This window comes from Ranitomeya variabilis, chromosome 3, assembly GCF_051348905.1.
Source record: "Ranitomeya variabilis isolate aRanVar5 chromosome 3, aRanVar5.hap1, whole genome shotgun sequence".
Lineage (NCBI taxonomy): Eukaryota > Metazoa > Chordata > Amphibia > Anura > Dendrobatidae > Ranitomeya > Ranitomeya variabilis.
This window is the reverse complement of record NC_135234.1, coordinates 780,398,704-780,419,539: the sequence shown is the minus strand read 5'-3', so window position 1 is coordinate 780,419,539 and position 20,836 is coordinate 780,398,704. Positions and strand designations below refer to the sequence as shown.

The window sequence follows — 20,836 nt, the reverse complement described above, 5'->3', positions numbered from 1 at the left end:
GTGAGTGACAGGAGGTCGGGGGATACACAGGGATCTCTACATGATCTCAGGTGTATGTACAGGTGAGTGACAGGAGGAGTGGGGGATACACAGGGGTCTCTACATGATCTCAGGTGTATGTACAGGTGAGTGACAGGAGGAATGGGGGATACACAGGGGTCTCTACATGATCTCAGATGCATGTACAGGTGAGTGGCAGGAGGACTGGGGGATACACAGGGGTCTCTACATGATCTCAGGTGTATGTACAGGTGAGTGACAAGAGGACTGGGGGATACACAGGGGTCTCTACATGATGTCAGGTGTATGTACAGGTGAGTGACAGGAGGACGGGGGATACACAGGGATCTCTACATGATCTCAGGTGTATGTACAGGTGAGAGACAGGAGGACTGGAGGATACACAGGGGTCTCTACATGATGTCAGGTGTATGTACAGGTGAGTGACAGGAGGACTGGAGGATACACAGGGGTCTCTACATGATGTCAGGTGTATGCACAGGTGAGTGACAAGAGGACTGGGGGATACACAGGGGTCTCTACATGATGTCAGGTGTATGTACAGGTGAGTGACAGGAGGACGGGGGATACACAGGGGTCTCTACATGATCTCAGGTGTATGTACAGGTGAGTGACAGGAGGACTGGGGGATACACAGGGGTCTCTACATGATCTCAGGTGTATGTACAGGTGAGCGATGGGGGCGGGGGATACACAGGGGTCTCTACATGATCTCAGGTGTATGTACAGGTGAGTGACAGGAGGAATGGGGGATACACAGGGGTCTCTACATGATCTCAGGTGTATGTACAGGTGAGTGACAGGAGGAATGGGGGATACACAGGGGTCTCTACATGATCTCAGGTGTATGTACAGGTGAGTGACAGGAGGACGGGCATATACAGGGGTCTCTACATGATCTCAGGTGTATGTACAGGTGAGTGACAGGAGGACGGGGGGATACACAGGGGTCTCTACATGATCTCAGGTGTATGTACAGGTGAGTGACAGGAGGACGGGGGATACACAGGGGTCTCTACATGATCTCAGGTGTATGTACAGGTGAGTGACAGGAGGACTGGGGGATACACAGGGGTCTCTGCATGATCTCAGGTGTATGTACAGGTGAGTGACAGGAGGACTGGGGATACACAGGTGTTATGGACTGGTAATTTAGGAGCGACATGCGACTAGCTCTGAGCAGGTGGTAACTATACAGACCGCAGTTCCTGATCTTAACACAACACTAGCAGTAGCCGTGGGATGTTCATGTCACTCCCTGGACACCTCATCACAGCCAGAGAACTAGCTACCCCTAAAGGTAGAAATAGGAAAGCTATCTTGCCTCAGAGAAAATCCCCAAAGGATAGGACAGCCCCCACAAATAATGACTGTGAGAGGAGAAGGAAATGACATACGTAGTATGAAACAAGATTTAGCAAAGGAGGCCACTTCTAGCTAGATAGATAGTACAGGAAAGAACACTGTGCGGTCAGTAATAAAAACTAGAAAAAGTCCACCGCAGAGATATGCAAAAATCTCCACACCTGACTAAAGGTGTGGAGGGCAAAATCTGCAGCCCAGAGCTTCCAGCTTAGCTGAATAGATCCATACTGATAAGCTGGACAAATGAGCAAAACATAGAATGTGCTGAACAATAAAGTCCACAACAAGTGGACTGGAAAAGGACAAGCAAGGACTTATCTTTGCTGAACTGGACAGAGTGTCAGGGAAATCCAAAAGAGCAGTGACTCCAAGCAGGAACAATTGACAACTGGCATTGATTGAGGGATAAGGCCAGACTAAAATAGCTGAGCCAGAAAGATGATCAGTGGAAGCAGCTGCTGATGCTAAATCCAAGAAGCAGCTATACCACTCAAAACCACAGGAGGGAGCCCAAGAGCAGAATTCACAAAAGTGCTACTTACAACCACCGGAGGGAGCCCAAGAGCGGAATTCACAACACACAGGGGTCTCTACATGATCTCAGGTGTATGTACAGGTGAGAGACAGGAGGACTGGGGGATACACAGGGGTCTCTACATGATCTCAGGTGTATGTACAGGTGAGTGACAGGAGGACGGGGGATACACAGGGGTCTCTACATGATCTCAGGTGTATGTACAGGTGAGCGATGGGGGCGGGGGATACACAGGGGTCTCTACATGATCTCAGGTGTATGTACAGGTGAGTGACAGGAGGAAGTGGGATACACAGGGGTCTCAACATAATCTCAGGTGTATGTACAGGTGAGTGACAGGACGGGGGATACACAGGGGTCTCTACATGATCTCAGGTGTATGTACAGGTGAGTGACAGGAGGACGGGGGATACACAGGGGTCTCTGCATGATCTCAGGTGTATGTACAGGTGAGCGATGGGGGCAGGGGATACACAGGGGTCTCTGTTGTGAGTTCTGTTTGTGGGCTCCCTCTGGTGGCTACTGGTGGTACTGGCTGACTTTTGTCTGTTATCTCCAGTGCACCTGTTCCCATCAGGAAATGGGAGTTTTCTATATAGTCTGGCTTCTCAGTCATTTACTTGCCGGCTATCAATGTTACCAGAGCTCCTCTGTTACTTGTTACCTGCTCCAAGGTCTGCTGATTCAGATAAGTTGGATCATCTGTACCTTTTGTGAATTTTTGTCCAGCGTGCTTTTATTTGTATCTTGCTGCTGGAAGCTCTAGTGAACTGAAATGACCACTCCGGTGTCATGAGTTGATACCGGAGTTAAAGTTATTTCAGGATGGTATTTTGTAGGGTTTTGAGTTGACCGTGAAGACCACTTTTGTATTTTCTGCTTTCTAGTTAGTGGGCCTCTCTTTGCTGAACCTGTATTCATACTACGTATGTGTTTTCTTCTTAACTAACCGTCATTATATGTTGGGGGCTACTATCACTTTGGGGTTTTCTCTTGAGGCAAGCCAGGTCTGTGTTTCCTCTATTAGGGGTAGCTAGATCTCCGGCTGGTGCGAGACGTCTAGGGATAAAACGCAGGCACGTTCCCCGGCTATTGGTAGTTGCGCGTGAGGTTCAGCATCGCGGTCAGCTTAGATTCCATCTTCCTAGAGCTAGTCCTGTTTTTGCCTATGTCCCTGCCATTGGGAACCATGACAGTATAGCCGGCCTACTGTGTTAAAAGTATTGGCTGAAGAAGGAGAGAAAAGAAGTTTCTGATACCTTTTTTTTTTTTTTTTTTTACTCTGAAGTCTGTCTAGCCATAATTGCAGTCTGCTGCTTTTCCCTCCTCTTAATCCCTGAATGGTTTAGATCTCAGCTGCTGAGAAATGGATATCCAGAGTTTAGCTTCAAATCTGAATAATCTTGCTTCTAAGGTTCAAAATATACAAGATTTTGTTATACATGCTCCTATGTCTGAACCTAAAATTCCTATACCAGAGTTTTTTCTGGAGATAGATCTCGTTTTTTGAATTTTAAGCACAATTGTAAATTGTATCTTTCTCTGAGATCTCACTCCGCTGGAAACCCCGCTCAGCAGGTTAAGATTGTTATTTCCTTGCTGCGGGGTGACCCCCAGAATTGGGCATTTGCATTGGCGCCAGGGGATCCTGCGCTGCTCAATGTGGATGCGTTTTTTCTGGCGCTGGGGTTGCTCTATGAGGAACCTAATTTGGAGATTCAGGCTGAAAAAGCCTTGATAGCCCTCTCTCAAGGGCATGATGAAGCTGAAATATATTGTCAAAAATTTCGAAAATGGTCTGTGCTTACTCAGTGGAATGAGTGCGCCCTGGCGGCGAATTTCAGAGAGGGTCTCTCTGACGCCGTTAAAGATGTCATGGTGGGGTTTCCTACGCCCACAGGTCTGAATGAGTCCATGACAATGGCTATTCAGATTGACCGGCGTTTACGGGAGCGCAAACCTGTGCACCATTTGGCGGTGTCTTCTGAGCAGGCACCGGAGAATATGCAATGTGATAGAATTCTGTCCAGAAGTGAGCGGCAGAATTATAGGCGTAGAAATGGGTTGTGCTTCTATTGTGGCGATTCTGCTCATGTTATATCAGCATGCTCTAAACGCACAAAAAAGGTTGATAAGTCTTTTGCAATTAGCACTTTGCAGTCTAAGTTTATTTTGTCTGTGACTTTGATTTGTTCGTTATCATCTATTACCGTGAATGCCTATGTGGACTCTGGCGCCGCCCTGAGTCTTATGGATTGGTCCTTTGCCAGGCGCTGTGGGTTTAGTCTAGAGTCTCTGGAAGTCCCCATTCCTTTGAAGGGTATTGATTCCACACCATTGGCTAGGAATAAACCTCAATACTGGACACAAGTGACTATGTGTATGACTCCAGACCATCAGGAGGTGATTCGATTCCTTGTGTTGCATAACTTGCATGATGTTTTAGTGCTTGGATTGCCATGGTTACAAACTCATAACCCAGTTCTTGACTGGAAAACAATGTCCGTATTAAGCTGGGGATGTCAGGGGGCTCATGGGGAAGTACCTTTGGTTTCCATTGCTTCATCTATTCCCTCTGAGGTTCCGGTATTTTTGTCTGACTACTGTGATGTTTTTGAGGAGCCTAAACTTAGTTCGCTCCCTCCTCACAGGGATTGCGATTGTGCTATAGATTTGATTCCTGGCAGCAAATTTCCTAAGGGTCGTTTGTTCAATCTGTCTGTGCCAGAGCATGCTGCTATGCGAGAGTATATTAAGGAGTCCTTGGAAAAGGGACATATCCGTCCATCCTCATCCCCTTTAGGAGCAGGGTTTTTTTTTGTGGGTAAAAAAGATGGTTCCCTGAGGCCTTGTATTGATTATCGGCTGTTGAATAAAATTACTGTCAAATATCAGTATCCTTTGCCACTGTTGACTGATTTGTTTGCTCGTATTAAGGGGGCAAGGTGGTTCTCCAAGATTGATCTTCGGGGTGCGTATAATTTGGTGCGGATAAAGCAAGGAGATGAGTGGAAAACTGCATTTAATACGCCCGAGGGCCATTTTGAGTATTTAGTAATGCCTTTTGGTCTTTCTAATGCCCCTTCAGTCTTTCAGTCCTTTATGCACAATATTTTCCGTGAATATCTGGATAAATTTATGATTGTGTATTTGGATGATATTTTGATTTTTTCTGATGACTGGGAGTCGCATGTTCAACAGGTCAGGAAGGTTTTTCAGGTTTTGCGGGCCAATTCTTTGTTTGTAAAGGGTTCAAAGTGTATTTTTGAGGTTCAGAAGATCTCTTTTTTGGGGTACATTTTTTCCCCTTCTTCTATTGAGATGGATCCTGTCAAGGTTCGGGCTATTTGTGATTGGACGCAACCTACTTCTCTTAGGAGTCTTCAGAAGTTCTTGGGCTTTGCTAATTTCTATCGTTGATTTATAACGGGTTTTTCTAGTGTTGTTAAACCTCTAACGGATTTGACTAAGAAGGGTGCTGATGTTGCCAATTGGTCCTCGGCTGCTGTGGAGGCCTTTCGGGAGCTTAAGCGCCGCTTTTCTTCTGCCCCTGTGTTGCGCCAGCCTGATGTTTCACTTCCTTTTCAGGTCGAAGTTGATGCTTCCGAGATCGGAGCGGGGGCGGTTTTGTCGCAGAGAAGTTCCGATTGCTCGGTGATGAGACCATGTGCGTTCTTTTCTCGAAAATTTTCGGCCGCCGAGCGAAATTATGATGTTGGTAATCGGGAGCTCTTGGCTATGAAGTGGGCCTTTGAGGAGTGGCGTCATTGGCTTGAGGGTGCTAGGCATCAGGTGGTGGTCTTGACTGATCACAAGAATCTGATTTACCTTGAGTCTGCCAGGCGTCTGAATCCTAGACAGGCGCGCTGGTCGTTGTTTTTCTCTCGGTTTAATTTTGTGGTCTCATATCTACCAGGTTCAAAAAATGTAAAGGCAGATGCCCTTTCTAGGAGTTTTGAGCCTGACTCCCCTGGTGATTCTGAGCCTACGGGTATCCTTAAGGATGGGGTGATATTGTCTGCTGTCTCTCCAGACTTGCGACGTGCTTTGCAGGAGTTTCAGGCGGATAGGCCTGATCGTTGTCCGCCTGGGAGACTGTTTGTTCCAGATGAGTGGACCAGTAGAGTCATCTTGGAAGTTCATTCTGCTGCGTTGGCAGGCCACCCTGGAATCTTTGGTACCAGAGATTTGGTGGCCAGGTCCTTCTGGTGGCCTTCCCTGTCTCGGGATGTGCGTACTTTTGTACAGTCTTGTGATGTTTGTGCTCGGGCCAAGCCTTGTTGTTCTCGGGCTAGTGGATTGTTGTTGCCCTTGCCTATTCCGAAGAGGCCTTGGACGCACATCTCTATGGACTTTATTTCGGATCTCCCGGTTTCTCAAAAAATGTCCGTCATCTGGGTGGTGTGTGACCGTTTTTCTAAAATGGTTCATTTGGTACCCTTGCCCAAGTTGCCTTCTTCATCTGAGTTGGTCCCTCTATTTTTTCAGAACGTGGTTCGTTTACATGGTATTCCGGAAAACATCGTTTCTGACAGGGGATCCCAATTTGTGTCTAGATTTTGGCGGGCGTTCTGTGCCAGGATGGGCATTGATTTGTCTTTTTCGTCTGCATTCCACCCTCAGACGAATGGCCAGACAGAGCGAACTAATCAGACCTTGGAGACTTATTTGAGGTGTTTTGTGTCTGCTGATCAGGATGACTGGGTCGCCTTTTTGCCGTTGGCAGAGTTTGCCCTTAATAATCAGGCTAGTTCTGCCACTCTGGTTTCTCCTTTCTTTTGCAATTCGGGGTTTCACCCTCGTTTTTCATCTGGCCAGGTGGAATCTTCGGACTGCCCTGGAGTGGACACGATGGTGGATAGACTGCACCGGATTTGGAGTCATGTTGTGGACAACTTGAAGTTGTCCCAGGAGAAGACCCAGCAGTTTGCTAATCGTCATCGTCATGTTGGTCATCGTCTTCGTGTTGGGGACTTGGTGTGGTTATCTTCTCGTTTTGTCCCTATGAAGGTCTCTTCTCCTAAGTTTAAACCTCGGTTCATAGGTCCTTATAAGATTTTGGAGATTCTTAATCCTGTATCATTTCGTTTGGACCTACCAGCATCTTTCACTATTCATAATGTCTTCCATTGGTCGTTGTTACGGAGGTACGAGGTGCCGGTTGTTCCTTCTGTTGAGCCTCCTGCTCCTGTGCTGGTGCAGGGTGAATTGGAGTATGTTGTGGAGAAGATTTTGGACTCTCGCGTTTCCAGACGGAGACTTCAATATTTGGTTAAATGGAAGGGATACGGTCAGGAAGATAATTCTTGGGTGACTGCCTCTGATGTTCATGCCTCTGATTTGGTTCGCGCCTTTCATAGGGCTCATCCAGATCGCCCTGGTGGTTCTCATGAGGGTTCGGTGCCCCCTCCTCAAGGGGGGGGACTGTTGTGAATTCTGTTTGTGGGCTCCCTCTGGTGGCTACTGGTGGTACTGGCTGACTTTTGTCTGTTATCTCCAGTGCACCTGTTCCCATCAGGAAATGGGAGTTTTCTATATAGTCTGGCTTCTCAGTCATTTACTTGCCGGCTATCAATGTTACCAGAGCTCCTCTGTTACTTGTTACCTGCTCCAAGGTCTGCTGATTCAGATAAGTTGGATCATCTGTACCTTTTGTGAATTTTTGTCCAGCGTGCTTTTATTTGTATCTTGCTGCTGGAAGCTCTAGTGAACTGAAATGACCACTCCGGTGTCATGAGTTGATACCGGAGTTAAAGTTATTTCAGGATGGTATTTTGTAGGGTTTTGAGTTGACCGCGAAGACCACTTTTGTATTTTCTGCTTTCTAGTTAGTGGGCCTCTCTTTGCTGAACCTGTATTCATACTACGTATGTGTTTTCTTCTTAACTAACCGTCATTATATGTTGGGGGCTACTATCACTTTGGGGTTTTCTCTTGAGGCAAGCCAGGTCTGTGTTTCCTCTATTAGGGGTAGCTAGATCTCCGGCTGGTGCGAGACGTCTAGGGATAAAACGCAGGCACGTTCCCCGGCTATTGGTAGTTGCGCGTGAGGTTCAGCATCGCGGTCAGCTTAGATTCCATCTTCCTAGAGCTAGTCCTGTTTTTGCCTATGTCCCTGCCATTGGGAACCATGACAGTATAGCCGGCCTACTGTGTTAAAAGTATTGGCTGAAGAAGGAGAGAAAAGAAGTTTCTGATACCTTTTTTTTTTTTTTTTTTACTCTGAAGTCTGTCTAGCCATAATTGCAGTCTGCTGCTTTTCCCTCTTCTTAATCCCTGAATGGTTTAGATCTCAGCTGCTGAGAAATGGATATCCAGAGTTTAGCTTCAAATCTGAATAATCTTGCTTCTAAGGTTCAAAATATACAAGATTTTGTTATACATGCTCCTATGTCTGAACCTAAAATTCCTATACCAGAGTTTTTTTCTGGAGATAGATCTCGTTTTTTGAATTTTAAGCACAATTGTAAATTGTATCTTTCTCTGAGATCTCACTCCGCTGGAAACCCCGCTCAGCAGGTTAAGATTGTTATTTCCTTGCTGCGGGGTGACCCCCAGAATTGGGCATTTGCATTGGCGCCAGGGGATCCTGCGCTGCTCAATGTGGATGCGTTTTTTCTGGCGCTGGGGTTGCTCTATGAGGAACCTAATTTGGAGATTCAGGCTGAAAAAGCCTTGATAGCCCTCTCTCAAGGGCATGATGAAGCTGAAATATATTGTCAAAAATTTCGAAAATGGTCTGTGCTTACTCAGTGGAATGAGTGCGCCCTGGCGGCGAATTTCAGAGAGGGTCTCTCTGACGCCGTTAAAGATGTCATGGTGGGGTTTCCTACGCCCACAGGTCTGAATGAGTCCATGACAATGGCTATTCAGATTGACCGGCGTTTACGGGAGCGCAAACCTGTGCACCATTTGGCGGTGTCTTCTGAGCAGGCACCGGAGAATATGCAATGTGATAGAATTCTGTCCAGAAGTGAGCGGCAGAATTATAGGCGTAGAAATGGGTTGTGCTTCTATTGTGGCGATTCTGCTCATGTTATATCAGCATGCTCTAAACGCACAAAAAAGGTTGATAAGTCTTTTGCAGTTAGCACTTTGCAGTCTAAGTTTATTTTGTCTGTGACTTTGATTTGTTCGTTATCATCTATTACCGTGAATGCCTATGTGGACTCTGGCGCCGCCCTGAGTCTTATGGATTGGTCCTTTGCCAGGCGCTGTGGGTTTAGTCTAGAGTCTCTGGAAGTCCCCATTCCTTTGAAGGGTATTGATTCCACACCATTGGCTAGGAATAAACCTCAATACTGGACACAAGTGACTATGTGTATGACTCCAGACCATCAGGAGGTGATTCGATTCCTTGTGTTGCATAACTTGCATGATATTTTAGTGCTTGGATTGCCATGGTTACAAACTCATAACCCAGTTCTTGACTGGAAAACAATGTCCGTATTAAGCTGGGGATGTCAGGGGGCTCATGGGGAAGTACCTTTGGTTTCCATTGCTTCATCTATTCCCTCTGAGGTTCCGGTATTTTTGTCTGACTACTGTGATGTTTTTGAGGAGCCTAAACTTAGTTCGCTCCCTCCTCACAGGGATTGCGATTGTGCTATAGATTTGATTCCTGGCAGCAAATTTCCTAAGGGTCGTTTGTTCAATCTGTCTGTGCCAGAGCATGCTGCTATGCGAGAGTATATTAAGGAGTCCTTGGAAAAGGGACATATCCGTCCATCCTCATCCCCTTTAGGAGCAGGGTTTTTTTTTGTGGGTAAAAAAGATGGTTCCCTGAGGCCTTGTATTGATTATCGGCTGTTGAATAAAATTACTGTCAAATATCAGTATCCTTTGCCACTGTTGACTGATTTGTTTGCTCGTATTAAGGGGGCAAGGTGGTTCTCCAAGATTGATCTTCGGGGTGCGTATAATTTGGTGCGGATAAAGCAAGGAGATGAGTGGAAAACTGCATTTAATACGCCCGAGGGCCATTTTGAGTATTTAGTAATGCCTTTTGGTCTTTCTAATGCCCCTTCAGTCTTTCAGTCCTTTATGCACAATATTTTCCGTGAATATCTGGATAAATTTATGATTGTGTATTTGGATGATATTTTGATTTTTTCTGATGACTGGGAGTCGCATGTTCAACAGGTCAGGAAGGTTTTTCAGGTTTTGCGGGCCAATTCTTTGTTTGTAAAGGGTTCAAAGTGTATTTTTGAGGTTCAGAAGATCTCTTTTTTGGGGTACATTTTTTCCCCTTCTTCTATTGAGATGGATCCTGTCAAGGTTCGGGCTATTTGTGATTGGACGCAACCTACTTCTCTTAGGAGTCTTCAGAAGTTCTTGGGCTTTGCTAATTTCTATCGTTGATTTATAACGGGTTTTTCTAGTGTTGTTAAACCTCTAACGGATTTGACTAAGAAGGGTGCTGATGTTGCCAATTGGTCCTCGGCTGCTGTGGAGGCCTTTCGGGAGCTTAAGCGCCGCTTTTCTTCTGCCCCTGTGTTGCGCCAGCCTGATGTTTCACTTCCTTTTCAGGTCGAAGTTGATGCTTCCGAGATCGGAGCGGGGGCGGTTTTGTCGCAGAGAAGTTCCGATTGCTCGGTGATGAGACCATGTGCGTTCTTTTCTCGAAAATTTTCGGCCGCCGAGCGAAATTATGATGTTGGTAATCGGGAGCTCTTGGCTATGAAGTGGGCCTTTGAGGAGTGGCGTCATTGGCTTGAGGGTGCTAGGCATCAGGTGGTGGTCTTGACTGATCACAAGAATCTGATTTACCTTGAGTCTGCCAGGCGTCTGAATCCTAGACAGGCGCGCTGGTCGTTGTTTTTCTCTCGGTTTAATTTTGTGGTCTCATATCTACCAGGTTCAAAAAATGTAAAGGCAGATGCCCTTTCTAGGAGTTTTGAGCCTGACTCCCCTGGTGATTCTGAGCCTACGGGTATCCTTAAGGATGGGGTGATATTGTCTGCTGTCTCTCCAGACTTGCGACGTGCTTTGCAGGAGTTTCAGGCGGATAGGCCTGATCGTTGTCCGCCTGGGAGACTGTTTGTTCCAGATGAGTGGACCAGTAGAGTCATCTTGGAAGTTCATTCTGCTGCGTTGGCAGGCCACCCTGGAATCTTTGGTACCAGAGATTTGGTGGCCAGGTCCTTCTGGTGGCCTTCCCTGTCTCGGGATGTGCGTACTTTTGTACAGTCTTGTGATGTTTGTGCTCGGGCCAAGCCTTGTTGTTCTCGGGCTAGTGGATTGTTGTTGCCCTTGCCTATTCCGAAGAGGCCTTGGACGCACATCTCTATGGACTTTATTTCGGATCTCCCGGTTTCTCAAAAAATGTCCGTCATCTGGGTGGTGTGTGACCGTTTTTCTAAAATGGTTCATTTGGTACCCTTGCCCAAGTTGCCTTCTTCATCTGAGTTGGTCCCTCTATTTTTTCAGAACGTGGTTCGTTTACATGGTATTCCGGAAAACATCGTTTCTGACAGGGGATCCCAATTTGTGTCTAGATTTTGGCGGGCGTTCTGTGCCAGGATGGGCATTGATTTGTCTTTTTCGTCTGCATTCCACCCTCAGACGAATGGCCAGACAGAGCGAACTAATCAGACCTTGGAGACTTATTTGAGGTGTTTTGTGTCTGCTGATCAGGATGACTGGGTCGCCTTTTTGCCGTTGGCAGAGTTTGCCCTTAATAATCGGGCTAGTTCTGCCACTCTGGTTTCTCCTTTCTTTTGCAATTCGGGGTTTCACCCTCGTTTTTCATCTGGCCAGGTGGAATCTTCGGATTGCCCTGGAGTGGACACGATGGTGGATAGACTGCACCGGATTTGGAGTCATGTTGTGGACAACTTGAAGTTGTCCCAGGAGAAGACCCAGCAGTTTGCTAATCGTCATCGTCATGTTGGTCATCGTCTTCGTGTTGGGGACTTGGTGTGGTTATCTTCTCGTTTTGTCCCTATGAAGGTCTCTTCTCCTAAGTTTAAACCTCGGTTCATAGGTCCTTATAAGATTTTGGAGATTCTTAATCCTGTATCATTTCGTTTGGACCTACCAGCATCTTTCACTATTCATAATGTCTTCCATTGGTCGTTGTTGCGGAGGTACGAGGTGCCGGTTGTTCCTTCTGTTGAGCCTCCTGCTCCTGTGCTGGTGCAGGGTGAATTGGAGTATGTTGTGGAGAAGATTTTGGACTCTCGCATTTCCAGACGGAGACTTCAATATTTGGTTAAATGGAAGGGATACGGTCAGGAAGATAATTCTTGGGTGACTGCCTCTGATGTTCATGCCTCTGATTTGGTTCGCGCCTTTCATAGGGCTCATCCAGATCGCCCTGGTGGTTCTCATGAGGGTTCGGTGCCCCCTCCTCAAGGGGGGGGGACTGTTGTGAATTCTGTTTGTGGGCTCCCTCTGGTGGCTACTGGTGGTACTGGCTGACTTTTGTCTGTTATCTCCAGTGCACCTGTTCCCATCAGGAAATGGAAGTTTTCTATATAGTCTGGCTTCTCAGTCATTTACTTGCCAGCTATCAATGTTACCAGAGCTCCTCTGTTACTTGTTACCTGCTCCAAGGTCTGCTGATTCAGATAAGTTGGATCATCTGTACCTTTTGTGAATTTTTGTCCAGCGTGCTTTTATTTGTATCTTGCTGCTGGAAGCTCTAGTGAACTGAAATGACCACTCCGGTGTCATGAGTTGATACCGGAGTTAAAGTTATTTCAGGATGGTATTTTGTAGGGTTTTGAGTTGACCGCGAAGACCACTTTTGTATTTTCTGCTTTCTAGTTAGTGGGCCTCTCTTTGCTGAACCTGTATTCATACTACGTATGTGTTTTCTTCTTAACTAACCGTCATTATATGTTGGGGGCTACTATCACTTTGGGGTTTTCTCTTGAGGCAAGCCAGGTCTGTGTTTCCTCTATTAGGGGTAGCTAGATCTCCGGCTGGTGCGAGACGTCTAGGGATAAAACGCAGGCACGTTCCCCGGCTATTGGTAGTTGCGCGTGAGGTTCAGCATCGCGGTCAGCTTAGATTCCATCTTCCTAGAGTTAGTCCTGTTTTTGCCTAAGTCCCTGCCATTGGGAACCATGACAGGTCTCTACATGATCTCAGGTGTATGTACAGGTGAGTGACAGGAGGAATGGGGGATACACAGGGGTCTCTACATGATCTCAGATGTATGTACAGGTGAGTGACAGGAGGAATGGGGGATACACAGGGGTCTCTACATGATCTCAGGTGTTTGTACAGGTGAGTGACAGGAGGAATTGGGGGATACACAGGGGTCTCTACATGATGTCAGGTGTATGTACAGGTGAGTGACAGGAGGACTGGAGGATACACAGGGGTCTCTACATGATCTCAGGGGTATGTACAGGTGAGTGACAGGACGGGGGATACACAGGGGTCTCTACATGATGTCAGGTGTATGTACAGGTGAGCGATGGGGGCAGGGGATACACAGGGGTCTCTACATGATCTCAGGTGTATGTACAGGTGAGTGAAAGGAGGACGGGGGATACACAGGGGTCTCTACATGATCTTAGGTGTATGTACAGGTGAGTGACAGGAGGACGGGGGGATACACAGGGGTCTCTACATGATCTCAGGTGTATGTACAGGTGAGTGACAGGAGGAATGGGGGATACACAGGGGTCTCTACATGATCTCAGGTATATGTACAGGTGAGTGACAGGAGGACGGGGATACACAGGGGTCTCTGCATGATCTCAGGTGTATGTACAGGTGAGTGACAGGAGGACGGGGATACACAGGGGTCTCTACATGATCTCAAGTGTATGCACAGGTGAGTGACAGGAGGACGGGGGATACACAGGGGTCTCTACATGATCTCAGGTGTATGTAAAGGTGAGATACAGGAGGACGGGGTATACACAGGGGTCTCTACATGATCTCAGGTGTATGTACAGGTGAGTGACAGGAGGAATGGGGGATACACAGGGGTCTCTACGTGATCTCAAGTGTATGCACAGGTGAGTGACAGGAGGACGGGGGATACACAGGGGTATCTACATGATCTCAGGTATATGTACAGGTGAGTGACAGGAGGACGGGGATACACAGGGGTCTCTCCATGATCTCAGGTGTATGTACAGGTGAGAGACAGGAGGACTGGGGGATACACAGGGGTCTCTACATGATCTCAGGTGTATGTACAGGTGAGTGACAGGAGGACGGGGGGATACACAGGGGTCTCTACATGATCTCAGGTGTATGTACAGGTGAGTGACAGGAGGACGGTGGATACACAGGGGTCTCTACATGATGTCACGTGTATGTACAGGTGAGTGACAGGAGGACTGGGGGATACACAGGGGTCTCTACATGATCTCAGGTGTATGTACAGGTGAGTGACAGGAGGACGGGGGATACACAGGGGTCTCTACATGATGTCACGTGTATGTACAGGTGAGTGACAGGAGGACTGGGGATACACAGGGGTCTCTACATGATCTCAGGTGTATGTACAGGTGAGTGACAGGAGGACGGGGGATACACAGGGGTCTCTACATGATGTCACGTGTATGTACAGGTGAGTGACAGGAGGACTGGGGGATACACAGGGGTCTCTACATGATCTCAGGTGTATGCACAGGTGAGTGACAGGAGGACGGGGGATACACAGGGGTCTCCACATGATCTCAGGTGTATGTACAGGTGAGTGACAGGAGGACGGGGGATACACAGGGGTCTCTACATGATCTCAGGTGTATGCACAGGTGAGTGACAGGAGGACGGGGGAAACACAGGGGTCTCTACATGATCTCAGGTATATGTACAGGTGAGTGACAGGAGGAATGGGGGATACACAGGGGTCTCTACATGATCTCAGGTGTATGCACAGGTGAGTGACAGGAGGACGGGGGATACACAGGGGTCTCTACATGATCTCAGGTATATGTACAGGTGAGTGACAGGAGGACGGGGATACACAGGGGTCTCTGCATGATCTCAGGTGTATGTACAGGTGAGTGACAGGAGGACGGGGGATACACAGGGGTCTCTACATGATCTCAGGTGTATGTACAGGTGAGAGACAGGAGTACTGGGGGATACACAGGGGTCTCTACATGATCTCAGGTGTATGCACAGGTGAGTGACAGGAGGACGGGGGATACACAGGGGTCTCTACATGATCTCAGGTGTATGTACAGGTGAGTGACAGGAGGACGGGGGATACACAGGGGTCTCTACATGATCTCAGGTGTATGCACAGGTGAGTGACAGGAGGACGGGGGAAACACAGGGGTCTCTACATGATCTCAGGTGCATGTACAGGTGAGTGACAGGAGGACGATATATGTACAGGTGAGTGACAGGAGGACGGGGGATACACAGGGGTCTCTACATGATCTCAGGTGTATGTACAGGTGAGTAACAGGAAGAGCGGGGGATACACAGGGGTCTCTACATGATCTCAGGTATATGTACAGGTGAGTGACAGGAGGAATGGGGGATACACAGGGGTCTCTACATGATCTCAGGTGTATGCACAGGTGAGTGACAGGAGGACGGGGGATACACAGGGGTCTCTACATGATCTCAGGTGTATGCACAGGTGAGTGACAGGAGGACGGGGGATACACAGGGGTCTCTACATGATCTCAGGTGTATGCACAGGTGAGTGACAGGAGGACGGGGGATACACAGGGGTCTCTGCATGATCTCAGGTGTATGTACAGGTGAGTGACAGGAGGACGGGGGATACACAGGGGTCTCTACATGATCTCAGGTGTATGTACAGGTGAGAGACAGGAGTACTGGGGGATACACAGGGGTCTGTACATGATCTCAGGTGTATGTTCAGGTGAGTGACAGGATGACGGGGGATACACAGGGGTCTCTACATGATCTCAGGTGTATGTACAGGTGAGGGACAGGAGGACGGGGGATACACAGAGGTCTCTACATGATGTCATGTGTATGTACAGGTGAGTGACAGGAGGACTGGGGGATACATAGGGGTCTCTACATGATCTCAGGTATATGTACAGGTGAGTGACAGGAGGACGGGGGATACACAGGGGTCTCTACATGATCTCAGGTGTATGTACAGGTGAGTGACAGGAGGACGGGGGATACACAGGGGTCTCTACATGATCTCAGGTGTATGTACAGGTGAGAGACAGGAGTACTGGGGGATACACAGGGGTCTGTACATGATCTCAGGTGTATGTTCAGGTGAGTGACAGGATGACGGGGGATACACAGGGGTCTCTACATGATCTCAGGTGTATGTACAGGTGAGGGACAGGAGGACGGGGGATACACAGAGGTCTCTACATGATGTCACGTGTATGTACAGGTGAGTGACAGGAGGACTGGGGGATACATAGGGGTCTCTACATGATCTCAGGTATATGTACAGGTGAGTGACAGGAGGACGGGGGATACACAGGGGTCTCTACATGATCTCAGGTGTATGTACAGGTGAGTGAGAGGAGGACTGGGGGATACACAGGGGTCTCTGCATGATCTCAGGTGTATGTACAGGTGAGAGACAGGAGGACTGGAGGATACACAGGGGTCTCTACATGATGTCAGGTGCATGTGCAGGTGAGTGACAGGAGGACGATATATGTACAGGTGAGTGACAGGAGGACGGGGGATACACAGGGGTCTCTACATGATCCCAGGTGCATGTACAGGTGAGTGACAGGAGGATGGTATATGTACAGGTGAGTGACAGGAGGACTGGGGGATACACAGGGGTCTCTACATGACCTCAGGTGTATGTACAGGTGAGTGACAGGAGGACGGGGATACACAGGGGTCTCTGCATGATCTCAGGTGTATGTACAGGTGACTGACAGGAGGACGGGGGATACACAGGGGTCTCTGCATGATGTCAGGTGTATGTACAGGTAAGTGACAGGAGGACGGGGGATACACAGGGGTCTCTACATGATCGCAGGTGTATGTACAGGTGAGTGACAGGAGGACGGGGATACACAGGGGTCTCTGCATGATCTCAGGTGTATGTACAGGTGACTGACAGGAGGACGGGGGATACACAGGGGTCTCTACATGATCGCAGGTGTATGTACAGGTAAGTGACAGGAGGACGGGGGACACACAGGGGTCTCTACATGATCTCAGGTGTATGTACAGGTGAGTGACAGGAGGACGGGGGATACACAGGGGTCTCTACATGATCTCAGGTGTATGTACAGGTGAGTGACAGGAGGACTGGGGGATACACAGGGGTCTCTACATGATCTCAGGTGTATGTACAGGTGAGTGACAGGAGGACGGGGGGTGTTGTGAATTTGGATTCTGGGCTCCCCCGGTGGCTACTGGTGGAATTGAACTGGTGTCTTCATCTTCTCTGTTCACCTGTTCCCATCAAGATGTGGGAGTCGCTATATAACCTTGCTGCTCTGTTAGTTGCTTGCCGGTCAACAATGTTATCAGAAGCCTCTCTGTGCTTGTTCCTGCTCCTAGACAACTACTAGATAAGTTGGACTCTTGTCCATGTTTGTTTTTGCATTTTGTTCCAGTTCACAGCTGTAGTTTCGTTACTGTGTCTGGAAAGCTCTTGTGAACGGGAATTGCCACTCTGGTGTTATGAGTTAATGCCAGAGTTTTAAAGTAATTTCTGGATGGTATTTTTGATAGGGTTTTCAGCTGACCATGAAAGTGCCCTTTCTGTCTTCTGCTATGTAGTAAGTGGACCTCAAATTTGCTAAACCTATTTTCATACTACGGTTGTTATTTCATCTCAACTCACCGCCAATACATGTGGGGGGCCTCTGTCTCCTTTCGGGGTATTTCTCTAGAGGTGAGCTAGGACTAATATTTTCTTCTGCTAGCTTTATTTAGTCCTCCGGCTGGGCTGGGCATCTAGAATCAACGTAGGCATGCTACCCGGCCACTGCTAGTTGTGCGTTAGGTTTAGTTCATGGTCAGCTCAGTTCCCATCTTCCAAGAGCTAGTTCCTATATATGCTTATGCTATGTTCTCTTGCCATTGAGATCATGACAGTTTGACCGGCCAGCAAAGTGTTAATTGTTTGGGCTGAAGCAGGAGAAAAAGAAGTGTTGAAGGGAAATTTTTTTTTTTTTTCCCCTCAGAGTTTTGCTGCCTAGCCCTTAATTGCTGTCTAGCTGCTTCTTACCTCCTCTTAACCCTTGAATGGCTCTGTGTCCACCTGTTTGTAATGGATCTTCAGAGTGTAACTGCAGGTTTGAATAATCTCGCCACGAAGGTACAAAATTTGCAAGATTTTGTTTGTCATGCACCTGTATCTGAGCCGAGAATTCCTTTGCCGGAATTTTTCTCGGGGAATAGATCCGGGTTTCAGAATTTTCGAAATAATTGCAAATTATTTTTGTCTCTGAAATCTCGCTCTGCCGGAGACCCTGCACAGCAGGTCAGGATTGTGATTTCCTTGCTCCGGGGCGACCCTCAAGACTGGGCTTTTTCATTGACACCAGGGGATCCTGCGTTGCTCAATGTGGATGCGTTTTTTCTGGCCTTGGGGTTGCTTTATGACGAACCTCATTTGGAGCTTCAGGCAGAAAAAACTTTGATGTCCCTATCTCAGGGGCAAGATGAAGCGGAAATTTACTGCCAAAGATTCCGTAAATGGTCTGTGCTTACTCAGTGGAATGAGTGCGCCCTGGCGGCGACTTTCAGAGAGGGTCTCTCTGATGCCATTAAGGATGTTATGGTGGGGTTCCCTGTGCCTGCGGGTCTGAATGAGTCCATGACAATGGCTATTCAGATCGATAGGCGTTTGCGGGAGCGCAAACCAGTGCACCATCTGGCGGTGTCCACTGAGAAGTCGCCAGAGAGTATGCAGTGTGATAGAATTCTGTCCCGAAGCGAGCAGCAGAATTTTAGACGGAAAAATGGGTTGTGTTTCTATTGTGGGGATTCTACTCATGTTATATCAGCATGCTCTAAGCGCACTAAAAAGCTTGGTAAATCTGTTTCCATTTGCACCTTACCGTCTAAATTTATTCTATCTGTGACCCTGATTTGCTCTTTGTCATCTATTACCACGGACGCCTATGTCGACTCTGGCGCCGCTTTGAGTCTTATGGATTGGTCCTTTGCCAAACGCTGTGGGTATGATTTAGAGCCTTTGGAGACTCCTATTCCTCTGAAGGGGATTGACTCCACCCCATTGGCTAATAATAAACCACAATACTGGACACAAGTAACTATGCGTATTAATCCGGATCACCAGGAGATTATTCGCTTTCTGGTGCTGTATAATCTACATGATGATTTGGTGCTAGGATTGCCTTGGCTGCAATCTCACAACCCAGTCCTCGACTGGAGAGCTATGTCTGTGTTGAGCTGGGGATGTAAGGGGGCTCATGGGGATGTACCTGTGGTTTCCATTTCATCATCTATTCCCTCTGAAATTCCTGAGTTCCTGTCTGACTATCGTGACGTCTTTGAAGAATCCAAGCTTGGTTCATTACCTCCGCACCGAGAGTGCGATTGTGCCATAGATTTAATCCCGGGTAGTAAATACCCAAAGGGTCGTTTATTTAATCTGTCTGTGCCTGAACACGCTGCTATGCGAGAATATATAAAGGAGTCCTTGGAAAAGGGACATATTCGTCCATCGTCATCTCCCTTAGGAGCCGGTTTTTTCTTTGTGTCAAAAAAAGACGGCTCTTTGAGACCATGTATTGATTATCGGCTTTTGAATAAAATCACTGTTAAATATCAATACCCATTGCCGTTGCTGACTGATTTGTTTGCTCGCATAAAGGGGGCCAAGTGGTTCTCTAAGATTGACCTTCGTGGGGCGTATAATTTGGTGCGAATCAGGCAGGGGGATGAGTGGAAAACCGCATTTAATACGCCCGAGGGCCACTTTGAGTATTTAGTGATGCCTTTTGGTCTTTCTAATGCTCCGTCAGTTTTCCAGTCCTTTATGCATGATATTTTTCGCGATTATTTGGATAAATTTATGATTGTGTATCTGGATGATATTCTGATTTTTTCGGATGACTGGGACTCTCATGTCCAGCAGGTCAGGAGGGTTTTTCAGGTTTTGCGGTCTAATTCTTTGTGTGTGAAGGGTTCTAAGTGTGTTTTTGGGGTACAGAGGATTTCCTTTTTGGGATATATTTTTTCCCCCTCTTCCATTGAAATGGATCCTGTCAAGGTTCAAGCTATTTGTGATTGGACGCAGCCCTCTTCTCTTAAGAGTCTTCAGAAATTTTTGGGCTTTGCTAACTTTTATCGTCGATTTATTGCTGGTTTTTCGGATATTGCTAAGCCATTGACCGATTTGACTAAGAAGGGTGCTGATGTTGCTGATTGGTCCCCTGATGCTGTGGAGGCCTTTCGGGAGCTTAAGCGCCGTTTTTCCTCTGCCCCTGTGTTGCGTCAGCCTGATGTTGCTCTACCTTTTCAGGTTGAGGTCGACGCTTCTGAGATCGGAGCTGGGGCAGTGTTGTCGCAGAAAAGTTCTGACTGCTCCGTGATGAGGCCTTGTGCCTTCTTTTCCCGTAAATTTTCGCCAGCTGAGCGGAATTATGATGTTGGGAATCGGGAGCTTTTGGCCATGAAGTGGGCTTTTGAGGAGTGGCGCCATTGGCTTGAGGGGGCCAGACATCAGGTGGTGGTATTGACTGACCACAAAAATTTGATTTATCTTGAGACCGCCAGGCGCCTGAATCCTAGACAGGCGCGCTGGTCATTATTTTTCTCTCGGTTTAATTTTGTGGTGTCATACCTACCGGGTTCTAAGAATGTTAAGGCGGATGCCCTTTCTAGGAGTTTTGAGCCTGACTCGCCTGGTAACTCTGAGCCCACAGGTATCCTTAAGGATGGAGTGGTATTGTCAGCCGTTTCTCCAGACCTGCGGCGGGCCTTGCAGGAGTTTCAGGCGGAGAGACCTGATCGTTGCCCACCTGATAAACTGTTTGTTCCTGATGATTG

The 20,836-nt window shown here is 47.7% G+C and overlaps 1 protein-coding gene across 2 annotated transcripts in view; it reads left to right on the top strand.

Annotated features, from left to right (window-relative positions):
• The window catches only part of LOC143817498 (uncharacterized), a 66,620-nt gene that overhangs the window by 962 nt on the left and 44,822 nt on the right, over positions 1 to 20,836 (top strand). The window lies entirely within an intron of this gene.